This window comes from Xyrauchen texanus, unplaced genomic scaffold (assembly GCF_025860055.1).
Source record: "Xyrauchen texanus isolate HMW12.3.18 unplaced genomic scaffold, RBS_HiC_50CHRs HiC_scaffold_203, whole genome shotgun sequence".
Classification (NCBI taxonomy): domain Eukaryota; kingdom Metazoa; phylum Chordata; class Actinopteri; order Cypriniformes; family Catostomidae; genus Xyrauchen; species Xyrauchen texanus.
Genome location: NW_026266171.1, coordinates 37,618 through 50,301, shown reverse-complemented (window position 1 = coordinate 50,301; position 12,684 = coordinate 37,618). Strand labels below are relative to the sequence as shown.

The following is a 12,684-nucleotide window of genomic DNA, read 5'->3' as shown; positions in this document are numbered from 1 at the left end:
TGTGAAAAAATCATTCAAACATTAAAAATAAAAAATTAAATATATGTAATGCTCCCTGTTGTTAGTCTTTTTTAGGTCACTGTGTTATGAATGACATGTATGTTTTCTGAATGAGAATTGTTGCCAGTGATTGGTGGAATGAGCTTATTTTGAGACAAATATGAAGTGTTTTGTTGGTCTGAGTGAGTTTTGGGGCAAGATTGATCTTGGTAATGCAGACTATATGAAGAGTTTTGAAAATGTGGCTTCAGTACTGACCAATGCTTGTTAGCAATTGAAAAACTTACTGTAATGGTTAAAACCAGGTCAAAGTAAATTGCATATTGATGGTAATAATAATATTCAAAAATGTATTCAGACCCTTTTACTATTGAAAGAATGGACAAAATAATACATCGTGCTAACTTCAGTCCACTCATCTTTTTCAGATAAAAATGTTTTGTCCTTTCTGTGGCATTCAATGGGCGACTTTGCCCAGATTTTGTAGTTCCTGTGGGCGAGATGTAAGGTTTGTAGAGAACGCCTCTAGAACTGCAGGTGATGACCATGTGTCACATATGACTGTGCCCAGGGCAGGTAATGTTCTCTTACAGAGATTTAAATCTATTGTTCTGTCCATCAAATTATATCAACTACATTGAGTCAATCTTTTTCTCTCTCTCTCTTTCTGATTGTGTTTCAGTGACTGATGCATGTGCCATTCCATCAAAGCCAACTGTTCTCCAGTTTATGAAATACAGAGAAGTAAAAGAAACTGAAAGGAAGACATTTTCTAAAAGTAAAAAGAAATCAAATAAAACAGTAAAGGTAAGCAAATTTTTATTTTTAAGTTAATGACGTTGTTGACGTTGATAATTATCATTATTCCATCTTTTCTCACTGATCATCTAGATTTCTGTTGGGATCATGAGCAAGACCAGGAATGGCTTTAAGCCCATGAGAGGGAAAAACCTACCTCTACATGTTGACCCCCAGTGGGCATCTGAGCAACTCTTGGCAGCTGCAGTGAAAAAACAAAGATTTCAATCAAGACATGGAAGATGGAGAACATGTCTTGCTTTATCCAGATGGCTCTCAGATAAAAAATATCCCTGGGACTGACACTCCTTTTACCATTGGACAATACAAAGCGGCCATTGGAAAGGCGTTTCAAAGGATCACATTGTACATCTGTACCCTTGAGGATTTGTTGTCAAAGAGTAAGTATTGAAGTGGTATGTTTTATATATATTTTATGCACATTTAAACTACAAACAAAATACTTTATGTGATAAGTGCTTTAAAGGGATAGTTCAGCCAATTAAAATTAAAATTCTGTCATCATTTACTCAGCCTCAAGTTGTTCCAAACCTGTATATATTTCTTTGTTCTGCTGTACACAAAGGAAGATATTTGAAATAATGTTTGTTACCAAGCAGCTCTCACCCCCATTTACTACCATAGTATTGTTAGGGGTATAATAGTTATGACCGGACCAGATATGGAGAAAGAAAACCAGGAGTCGAGAAATTCAATTACAGAATAAAAAAATTTACTGAAGTATAGTTTGCAGTGAAATTGGTAGAGCCAGCGGCAAAGTCTCACGAGGAGATCGAAAGCCAACTCGTACCTTACACAAAATCTTACATCAGTTATACCATTTGCAAGGAGTACATTCCATTATTTCACTCCTGATTGGCTAAAAGAACATAAAGTCACAACATATAGATAGTTAAATGGCCTATCAACATTAATCAGCGCAATTGTCGTCTGGGCCCGAGATTTACGTCTGAAGTGACCTCGCAGATGGTCGCGGGCGTCTTTGAGTCGGCCTGGTGTGCATCCCTGGGTTCAAAACCTAGGTAGAAGGTCAAACGCACACACAAAACACTGACGAACGACAGTTCTTCTCTGGGCACAAGACAGCCAGAGCACACATTATCAGGCCATTTAAACCAAAACAGAGAGATAAAATATTCACTCCTCGGGCAGAGGAGAGGGTGGAAATAGCATACATTTCTTCCCTAAAGAAATAATAATAGAAAATCACACTTCTACTATTCAGGTAGTATTGCATAGGACTTTAAACCATATACTTAATCATAGAAAAGTAACGATCAGACACAGAACATGTGTTTAACATTCTCCCTGCCCCCTCTCATCACAGCTAAGCAAAAGACCTTCGGCCTACGGGCAGGATAGAGAGAAAGACTCTGGAATGTTCCTTAAAAGACACTAGTTAACATTCCAACACACATATGATTCAAAGTATATTTCAGTTATGCATAAGAAAATAGAATTGATTATGTGATCATGCATATAGTTAATTCATCACTTTATTAAAGAATTGAAGCAACAGAATATAGATAGATATTGATATAAAATGATATATATATATGTATTGATATATCTGAAGAGACAAGGGATTTCGACCCTCACCCTTCAGTATTTTTGTCCTACCATGGTAGTCAATGGGGAGTGAGAGCTTCTTGGTTACAAACATTATTCCAAATATCTTCCTTTGTGTACAGCAGAACAAAGAAATGTATACAGTTTTGGAACAACTTGAGGCTGAGTAAATGATGACAGTGGGATTCCAACTACAGTTACAGCCTACACATTTAACAATACTGGACATGTAATATGAAATAAAGATTGATCACAAAATCTTTTGTGAGGTCATGAAGATGACTCCGTTTCAGAACATGAGGATGAGGATGAAGTTGTTAGGGTGCAACCCAATATGTCACCACTTTCTGACACAGTGGTAGGTACATCACAGGGATTTAGGTGTTCAAGATGTCTTTGCAGTGCAGCTATAATGCAATAAAATCTCCTGGAATGGTCAACCATTAGAAATAGAAAAGCATATACAGACAGTGTTAAGGCTATGAATAACTTTAGGGTTTTATGTTTACACCTCTCAGCTTTGGTCTGGTCCGAATGCAGTACACCAGAGCATAGACCTTGGTAAGTTAAATTTCTGCTGACACATTTTTTGGTCCCTGTGCCACCTATATGAATGTCAGTATGTTTTAGTGCATTCATTAAAAAAAATGCTATAAAGAAAGCATTTTATGTTCTCTATAACACAGTGAAAATTTCAACTAAATTGTTTGTATGTTTTAGGTCAGCCACAACATCTGAGAGATCCCAGCAAGTATGTCATATTCTGTAATATAATACACTGGAATTTGTTAATAATCAAGGTATTTCTGTAAGTTCTTATTGTGCTGTGATGTTGGTGCTGCAGGCCAACAGTGCAACAAGATGCAAACAGACGACCTCCTTAGTGGGTGAACTTAAGTCAAGTGACTTCTACAGGTCAGGTTATAAGACATAACTTTATATCACATCTTTAGTATTAGGACATAGTTTTTAATTGTTTTGGCTCTGTACTTTAGAACACTAGATTTGAAATAAAACTATTAGACTAAAGTACTGGACTACAGCCAAAACAACAAAACATGTCTGTGTCAGAATACTTTCTGTATTAACTCTGTTATTGTTGTTCTTGTACCTCTCTTCCACAGTACATATACCAATATATATGCACCTATCACCATTGACAGCAGTTCCTCAGATCTTGAGGAAGTAGAGAAACTGCCAGAGAAAGACAGGTACTATCACATAAGAAGTACTTCTGCACCTTGTTCTTCAGCCTTTCTTATTTTGCAAATATTTATTGTCTGAAACCAACCAACATTTTTAATTGCTTTCAGTAGTCATAAATAAAGTGTAAAATGTATTTATGCATTTGGCAGACGCATTCATCTAAAGTGACTTGCAGTGCATTTAAGCTATATATCAGTATGTGTATTCCGTTGGACTCGGATCCATGACCTTTGCATTGCTAACGCAATGTTCTACCAGTTCAGCAACAGGTTTACAAGTAAAAATCTGTCAGGCTGTTTCTCTTCAGTTATCCCTCTGCAGAAGAATGTGGTTTTGTGGACTGAGTCTCAAAATCTATTACTAAAGTTGTGATGTCCAAATTATGCTTATCATTTTTGAGCAGTGTTGTATAGCTTACTCATTATAAAGGGCCCATAAAAGACTAAAAACCTAAAAGTCCTGGTTTAAATAATCCACAAAACTAAGAAGAGGCCGTGTTAATATTTCTTGCTTTTCACAGACTGTTTGCTTTATTTTACAGTGATGGACATGATGGGCTAACAGCTGCAGGCGTAGTGTCAAATCTGTCAATTAATCTTAAAAAATCATCCTGTAGCAGATTTAACATTAACCGGGCAAATGTCTGGGATGGTGTCTTAAGAGGTTTCAGCCGATCCTCATTTGACCCCACCTGCAGCTTAATGGTGAAATTCACAGATGATGCGGGGCTGACTGAAGAGGCTTTGGACAGCGGGGGCCCTACTCGTGAATTTCTGACCCTGCTGATGGACACCATCAAAACCAGGAGGGTATTTGAAGGCAAAGAAAATGCCAAATACCTCTCATTTGATTGTAAAGGTAATACTTTCTTGTGAAGTTTTTACAATGTTGCAAATCAATGTGTCCTAACATTGCAATATTGGCATTTTTAGCTGCAGAAGACAATGAGTATTTCCAGATTGGAAAAATGATTGCTGTCTCGATTGTCCATGGAGGTCCAGGGCCTCGTTGTCTTTCCCCAAATTTCTTCCTTTACCTAATTGGTAAGTAAGACAATTGAGGCCCCAGTTGAGGACATACCTGATGATGAGGTCAAGAAGACCCTCCTTGAGGTAATTTGTTAGGCTGGGATTATAAAAATTGAGACATTACTTTCATCAACTGACACAAAACTATCCTTAGTATTTATACCTTAATAGCTGTACAAACAGTATGATTGACAATACTGTAATAGAGGGTACAGCTTTTATATGGGCAGTGAGTGTAAATTCAAAGCAGTAGTTCTAAATCTCTAGCATTTGAATTAAATGTCTCAAATAAATGTTATTATTGTACATTTTTTAACCTAATATCATTATCAATATGAGTTCATTTGATTTTTAATTTAATCCCTCAAAATGTCAATTTATTCAACATCAGAATCAGATGTTTTGGTTGCCATTACGAAGGTCAAAAAATGTTTACATTTGTGCTTGAAATCTGATATTCTTATCAGAATCTTTGATGTGCCACACCCAAAAAAGCCTTTATTCAGTCTGCATAGGTGCTGGAAGGAAGACCATAAATGATCAATATATGCCTAAATATGTACAGTATAGAAAGAAATGAGTCACAGTATTTCATTCTTTCGAATCTGACATTACTGTTCAATGCTGCTCTGTTTGTATCTATGTTATCTGTTTTAGATGATCCCATCTTGCTTTATATTTATGTCATTACAAACCACTTTTAAAAAGAAAAATTATGAATAGTCCACGCCTTACTAATTTGTATAAATGTAATGTGGCCTGTTATTTGGTCCAATAAAAATAAATACATTTCATTGCTTTTTATTTTCCTCTAGATAAAGAATGCTACATCACTGAGTGAACTCCAGGGACTCACAGAAAAACACTCCAGCATGCTTCAGACAGCAGGCTGCTATCGGTTCATGAGGACTCTGGGGATAAGAATAAAGTAGTAGATGATTACATTCAGTGGTATTTCATCTACCGAAACCATGTTTCCATCCAGAGGTATAATATTATACTTACTCTGTGGGCATGTAACAAACCTTTAATATAAAGTTAAATATACATTTTTAATAACATGACTACTTTAATACTTTCAACACTTTATACTAATAAGGGCTAAATATGGTGGTTGAAGTAGTGTCACCTCATATACAGATGTTCAATTTTAAGACCAATATATATTTTAGTAGTTGTTCACATTAACCCCCTTGTAGTGCACCTTTTGACTTGGAACTTTTTGTAGGTTCAAAGAGGGACTAGCAACTCTTGATTTTGTCAATGCCTTGGAACAGCATCCTTCACTCTTCTTCTCATTCATGTGCTACACTGAGACCAAGCTGACAGCTGATGCTGTGGAGAACATCTTCCAAGTGCAGTTTAGTCAACCTGGTAGCACCAACCGTCAGGAGGAGGCCAGCGTACTGAGCTACTGGCGAGATTATCTGCTCTACCTGGAAGGTATTATTTATGGTTAAAATTATAAGAAATGTGCTGAATTATCACTACAGCAAACGGTGAGATAAAGTAATTTATGTCAGAAATTTACATCAGTTCAAAGAACCTTAGTGTTATACACAAAGGACAAATCCACAATTGCTTGCTATGTGGTCCATTAGAATTTAAACTGGGTTCCATTATGTCACATGTGGTTTAGGAGAAATGACAAACCACCAGAGGTGTAAAGTCCAGGGGTCCGAGAGTAAAAGTCCTGCCATATGTTTATTCCACCCATAAACTCAGCCAGCTGATTTCACTAATTAGTTCTATTTCCTGGCTGAAAAACTGTGCTAATTAGCAAATCCAGGTGATTGGAACAGAATACTGAGGACCACTTTTACTTTCTGAACCTGGGGGTATTCCAGAAAGCTGGTTATGTGACATATCTGGGTATGTTTAAGAGTAAGTAAGTGGATAATCTCAACTTTCGGTTCCAAAAACATTTCAGGGTATGTAAGTAGCCATAGCAACCAGGGTTAGTTTGCTTAAGAGGTATTCAGATGTGTTATATAATTAATATAACAAAATTTGTTATATAGTTGCACTTATATAATATGCAATATTATATATAAATTCTAAAGCACTATTATAACAAGGTAATGTTTAAATGTTTATTAAATTCAAATATATTTATTTTATTGTCATCTCAGACATGGATCTACATTCAATTAATTAGCATCAAATAAACAATATAATCCTTATTCTCAATGAATAAAGATTGAAAAAATGATTTCACAACCACCAAATAGTTGGCGATGTGCACCAAGTAGGTTATATAAATCGCCATTAAACAAAAGGAGGAAGTAGAATGGCATGCTTTTTCTTAGCGTCTGTTTCCATGGTGAATCATCGATTCGACACTCTGTTGAGAATGTCTTGTGTGTTAACCGGGAACATACTCTGGGTTGGATGAACTTATGGTATGAGTTTTTGGAACCAACATACCTCGAGTAAGCAAGGTTTGGGTTAATCTACCGGAGTTCAAGGTATATCTGACGGTAAGTTAACCTTGCTTTCTGGAATACACCCCTGGACTTTACACCTCTGCAAACCACCTCCATGCAACAAATCAGCACTGTGCTTAAACCCTTTTACAGCTGCAAGGTGATGACTACACTGATTTGAAAGTAGCAACAAGTAAAAAATAAATGGAAACAAACTAAAAAACATCATGTCTAACATATTTTTCTTTTGCTCTCCCTAGAAAAAGAGACTAGTCCTTCTTTGGAAGATGTCCTATGTTTGGAACTGGGCTGAAGGAAGTTCCTCCTGCAGCAATACAGCCACAGCCACTGCTAGTCTTTCAGAAGATCTCACGCTTTCCCATGGCAAATGTATGTTCAAATACAATCAAAATTCCAATCTTACCCAGTTATGAAGAGTTTCAAGAAGCCATGGACTATGGCTTGCAAAACTCCCCTGGTTTTGGGCTTCCTTGAAACTAAACATCTTTGGCTGATAGACCAGAGTTTAGGTCAGAGTTAACGGTTTTGAAATCTTTTTCATCTTTTTCTTTACAATTTTGAAATGCAGGTGTGTTTGTATAACTTGTACATTTTAACCTGCACTAGTTAAACATTTCAAGCCACTCAAAGGAAGGAAAGCTCAGGATAATAGTTTTGATTGTATTGATGCACTGCTGAGTTTTGAGGAATAATACAACAGTTTTAATATTTTCACAAGTGACATTTTTCATCAAGGACCAAAACTTAAGATTTTGTGTTATACACAGAGCTTCACTCACTGATGTTCAGAAAAACATTGGTGTAAACATGCAGCGAACAAATAAAGTTGTTTAAAATGTATAAAGCTGTTGGATGTACTTCATTTAGAAATGACAAAGTTATAAAATTAAAAAATCTGACTTCTGCACAAGTATCTACCCAGTCAACAGTTAATTAGTTACACTATACTGTCTAGATGAGTAAAATAGGGATTATATAACAAATACTGTGCTTTTAAAGTATGTGAAGGCTGTTCACAGGATCTCCAGAATCAATACCCTCCTGGAAGCATAAATGTTCTTTGCAAATAGCAGATCAAGCTACCCAGTAGATTATGAGAAGACTTAACTCTGTAATGGCATCAGTAACATGTGCATGTGTAACACAAATAATCATATCACAGAATCAGAAACTAATGATTTTATAGTCCAGACATATTTTTGAGTGTTATGTAATTCTCAACAGCATTTATCCACTTGACTGGTGGAGACAGCCCACTCTGTCTCTCTAAGTCTGCAAAGTGAATTTGGAGATTACCGCCACCACAACGACTGCGCTGCGGTGGTGGTAGAATGTCCTCAAACTCTTGAATGACTTCCTGTGACACTGGGAATCCACAATCCCTTGCATCAAACCTAAGGCCAGTCAGAAATAAAAACACTATGAGTCAACTCATTACAAATTTTAATATTAAAAACTACAAAGGCTGAGGAGGGAAAAAAGCTCATGCAAGTCAGTTCCCCAGCTGTAATAAATTATAACCCAATTTTTTATTATGAATTTGACGACAAATCAGCCAAAGGTTAACTGAGGTCAAATATGGTCATTATATTTGCTTCTATTACAAAGGCACTTTATGCTACTGAATCTGAAAAATCCACCTTTTTTGCTTTGTGCATTGTACATTTCGGTTTTGTTGTGGAATGGTGTTTTTTTTTTGTCTAAGAGTATTGGAATTATTTTTTAAATATCAATCTTGTTTTCTGATTTAAAATAATAGGATAATCGTCAAGTGAGGGACTTGTGGAAAGGGTCCCAGTAGAAATTTCAGAGACATTCCACTATACACTTCTGTGTCAGCTATAGGCAATCATATAGTATGATTTAATAGTTAATTATTTAATTTCTGAAATAATTAATGATTCAATTTAATCATGTGAAACGCTAATCTGATTTTTACTGAAAACGGTCACACATTGCATGGATTAAATACAAACCTGTGAGGCAGGTGATACATTGCTTCTGGTTTACCAGAATGACATCGAGACTGACAAACAGGTCGGATGGTGTGGTTATTCCAAAGTTCTCTGTACTCATCAAAGTCCTTCTGCAAGATGCTCAAGAAGACATACCGTAGAAGGCACTTATGCTCATGGCTGCCATTGAAAAGGTGCCTCTCTCTCAGGTCACTGAAGAGCTCAATCCAGAACTGGGTCCTAATGATGAAATGACAGTATACACAATGTTTTACTTCAGTGCTGAATAAATGTTATATGGAAATGATTTCTAAAACAAATGTTTCAAACAAATGGTATTATTTAAACTGTATTCCTATTTTTGTTTTTTGTTTTTACATCCATGTAAATAAAACCTTATAGCATCAGGAAAAAGATTTGCATTACATTTTAGTCTAGTGTTATAATATATGTTGTGGCACAGCTTAAACCCTCGATCATGTGACAACACACAAAAAACCTGACTAATTAGTAGCATTACATTTTTGTTTTTGCGATTTATATTAAAAGGCCCGTACCTTTGCTTCCTGAAAAAGGACCACCAACTTTCAATTCGTTGATTTGCAGTTGAGGTGCCATACATGTGACTGAGGGCTCCTGCAAAATCATCTGTATGCTGTGCTCTTAATGCACAGTGAATGGCTACCATAGTGCCATTTTCTGTCCCACAGTCTGTGCTGCATGGCGTGCTGGAAGTCCAAAGTCTGATACACACTGCATGTAAGAGTGAGCAATTATCCCTGGGTCGTTATTAGAGCTGCCACTGCTGAGCCACATCACTTTCCTAGAAAACCCATCAATACAGCCACTGATGGCAACACCAAATGGTTTGAGCTTATCATACCCATCAACATGCCACACTTGGTTTGGTCCTGCTGTAATGTATCCTCTTCGGACAAATCTGTGCCTATGGCAAAGTTGAACTCCAGATGGATCCAGTCTTTGTATGCATTACAGGATCCAGTCATTGTATGCATTACATCATCCCTTTTAACTGTCAGGAAATACTTCTGTCGCGATGTCTGCCACAGAGCTCTGTAACCCAAAAGCTGACCTGAGCCTGTCAGTTCATGTGTAATAGCTGCATTCACAGTGTCAATGGGAGTATACTCTGTCCTCCTTGTTAGGCCTGCATTCCTAAGCCTTCTCTTTAAGGTGCTCAGACTCAGGAAAATATTATGCTTTGTTCCAAGAAAATCAAGGATCAATTCATATGTGTGGCCCTCTGAGAAATATTTATGGATAAGGTCTGCCTCTGTGAGTTCGGCTGACACTGTTTCTGGGCCTGAAGGAAAAAGAGAATAGCGTCATTAGGAATGCAAGAATCCACAAATATAATCTTAAACATAAAAATGTTTCTGTTAGAGTCATTATAATGAGTTTTTGTTTTTATACAGTTACAGGTAGCACAATGGAAGGTCAAACAAACCTTTTGACCATGCCGTGTCGAGCATGCTGTGCAGCATATCATGCAAGACTGTGCTAGTGCCCGTAGCAGTTTATCTTGAATTTGTTTGTTAGCAGAAAGTAGAAGTTAAGTTTGGCATATCCGACTTTAACCAGAAGGTATGGACAATGTGTTTATTTTACTCAAGGCAGAAGCACACGTAAAAACCAGACTTGTAAAAAACATCTGTGTCCCTATAGTTTCAGCATTAACAAAGAAATAAACAGGTCAAATATTTGATGCAGTTTGAAAAATATACGCATGTAATCTGCTCATTTCTGCACAAATCCAGGTACTAAAAGGCACAAAGAACAAAAGTACAACTTGGGCTGGCATTTAAGCTTACCACTTTTAACAGTTAGGCCATATCAGGAGGTCTATGTTGATTCAATGAATTTGTGTTTAGTTTTGTGTATCATACAATCACTTGGTTCAACTTGATAATTAAATAAACAAGTGATTGAGTGTATTAGCAGAGCTTACCATTCTGTAGAAAAGGTGCCAGAAATCTAATGTTGCTACCACAGGAACCACAAAAGCATCCAATATATCCAACCAATTCAAGTCCACAATATGGACAATACATAACCTGGAAGAGAAACAATGTGACTGCTTAGTGCTAAACAATATTAACATGTAACTAAGCAAATTAATGCCACTGATATTTACATTTACATTTATGCATTTGGCAGACGCTTTTATCCAAAGCGACTTACAGTGCACTTATTACAGGGACAATACCCCCGGAGCAACCTGGAGTTAAGTGCCTTGCTCAAGGGCACAACAGTGGCATCTTGGTGGTGCTGGGGCTTGAACCCCGACCTTATGGTCAGTAAACCTGAGCCTCAACAACTGAGCCACCACTGCCCATATAGCCTAGACATTTTTACAGCAGTCATTTTGACTTGGAAGGAAAACACAGATATTTGAGAAACTCAACATACACAAAAGGTATTGACAGGTATTCTCACTGAAATGAAAATATAGCTTGTCAACACTCATAAGAAATTGGCTATTTTCTCTAAATTGTATGCTCAACGTTCTTTGTTAGCTTCATAAAGTTATATAACTGGTATTAGTATGCTCTGATCAGAATTTAGTTAAGGTTAATAATTGTTAACTGATAAGAAAAAAAACATTTAATTTAATTTCATATTAGTAGTGTCAGCAAAACCTATACGTAGTTTTACTGGCTTGTTCCCTGTTAATTTAGAGTAATCCAGTAACATGAACATAACATTTCACAGTTAATTGTGTATTTCAGATTATTTAGGCTAATAATATCCAAAGGGCCAATGAATTATACGATCAGGATTTTAAAATAAAGTAAAACAAACTCACTTTTCAGGTCATGGACAGACGACAACACCACTGATGAGGTCTTATTAAGGTCTAAGCATGTCCCAGCCAGCCGGGTTCGTCACTTTTTGGGGTCCCCTGGAATCATTTCCGTTGTGTTGTGAACTCTTGCAGCGCGTTTCCGTAGTTGCAGCGCGTTTCCGTAGTTGCAGCGCGTTCCGTATTTGGTTGTGTTGTGAGTCTTTGGAGCACACGTGTTTTGTAAAATAGATGAAGATGTTTTCTTAATTCGCTGGCGTTGTTTTCTATTTGCATGTATTTTTTTCTATTTGCATGTGTTTTCTCATTTGCAGCGCGTTGAGCTCTCTCGGCCACCGTACCCCGGCTGACATAAAAGTTATGATTGACAGTGTTCAGGTTTTGGCAAATCTGCCTTCAATTGCAGATGCCTTTACAATACTTTTGGGCTCATTTATTCCCTGAACCTTGAATACCCAAAAACATTCAAATTCACGTTTGAAGCAGTCCAAAAAATACTAATGGAATGGACAGTTGCAAAATGTCCACCAAAGTGAGCAAGCTGTTCAACAAGCTTAGCTGCTCTGCATGAAGAGACTTCACCTTAGTAACAAATGTTTGAAAGTTGAAAAAGTATGGTTCATTGTTATGGTTAACAGAATGTTCTTAAATTTGGGCAAACTGTGTTATATATTATAACAAATGAAAAATTGTTTATGATTGCACTTTAAGGGGAAAATGCTCCTATTAAGAGATCATTTTTGCACTTTTCCTGATTTGATGGATACTTAAAGCAGAAAGATGTGCTTTAGTGCAAACCTTTTGCAATATTGTATTGATTTTGACAACAATATTGG

At 36.7% G+C, this 12,684-nt stretch overlaps 2 long non-coding RNA genes and 1 pseudogene across 2 annotated transcripts; 2 read left to right on the top strand and 1 right to left on the bottom strand.

Moving 5' to 3' along the window:
• The first annotated feature begins 330 nt into the window (after nt 1–330).
• Nucleotides 331–1,177, top strand: LOC127641861 (uncharacterized). The gene is made up of 3 exons (XR_007970238.1): nt 331–576; nt 683–807; nt 892–1,177. It is a non-coding gene; the product is annotated as an uncharacterized LOC127641861 (long non-coding RNA).
• Nucleotides 1,178–2,666: 1,489 nt separating this feature from the next.
• On the top strand, nt 2,667–7,443 carry LOC127641860 (G2/M phase-specific E3 ubiquitin-protein ligase-like; annotated as a pseudogene).
• A 2,719-nt stretch (nt 7,444–10,162) lies between these two features.
• Nucleotides 10,163–12,182, bottom strand: LOC127641858 (uncharacterized). Its single transcript, XR_007970237.1, has 3 exons — nt 11,852–12,182; nt 10,994–11,099; nt 10,163–10,348 (listed from the first exon to the last, which is right to left on the bottom strand). It is a non-coding gene; the product is annotated as an uncharacterized LOC127641858 (long non-coding RNA).
• Nucleotides 12,183–12,684: the final 502 nt, after the last annotated feature.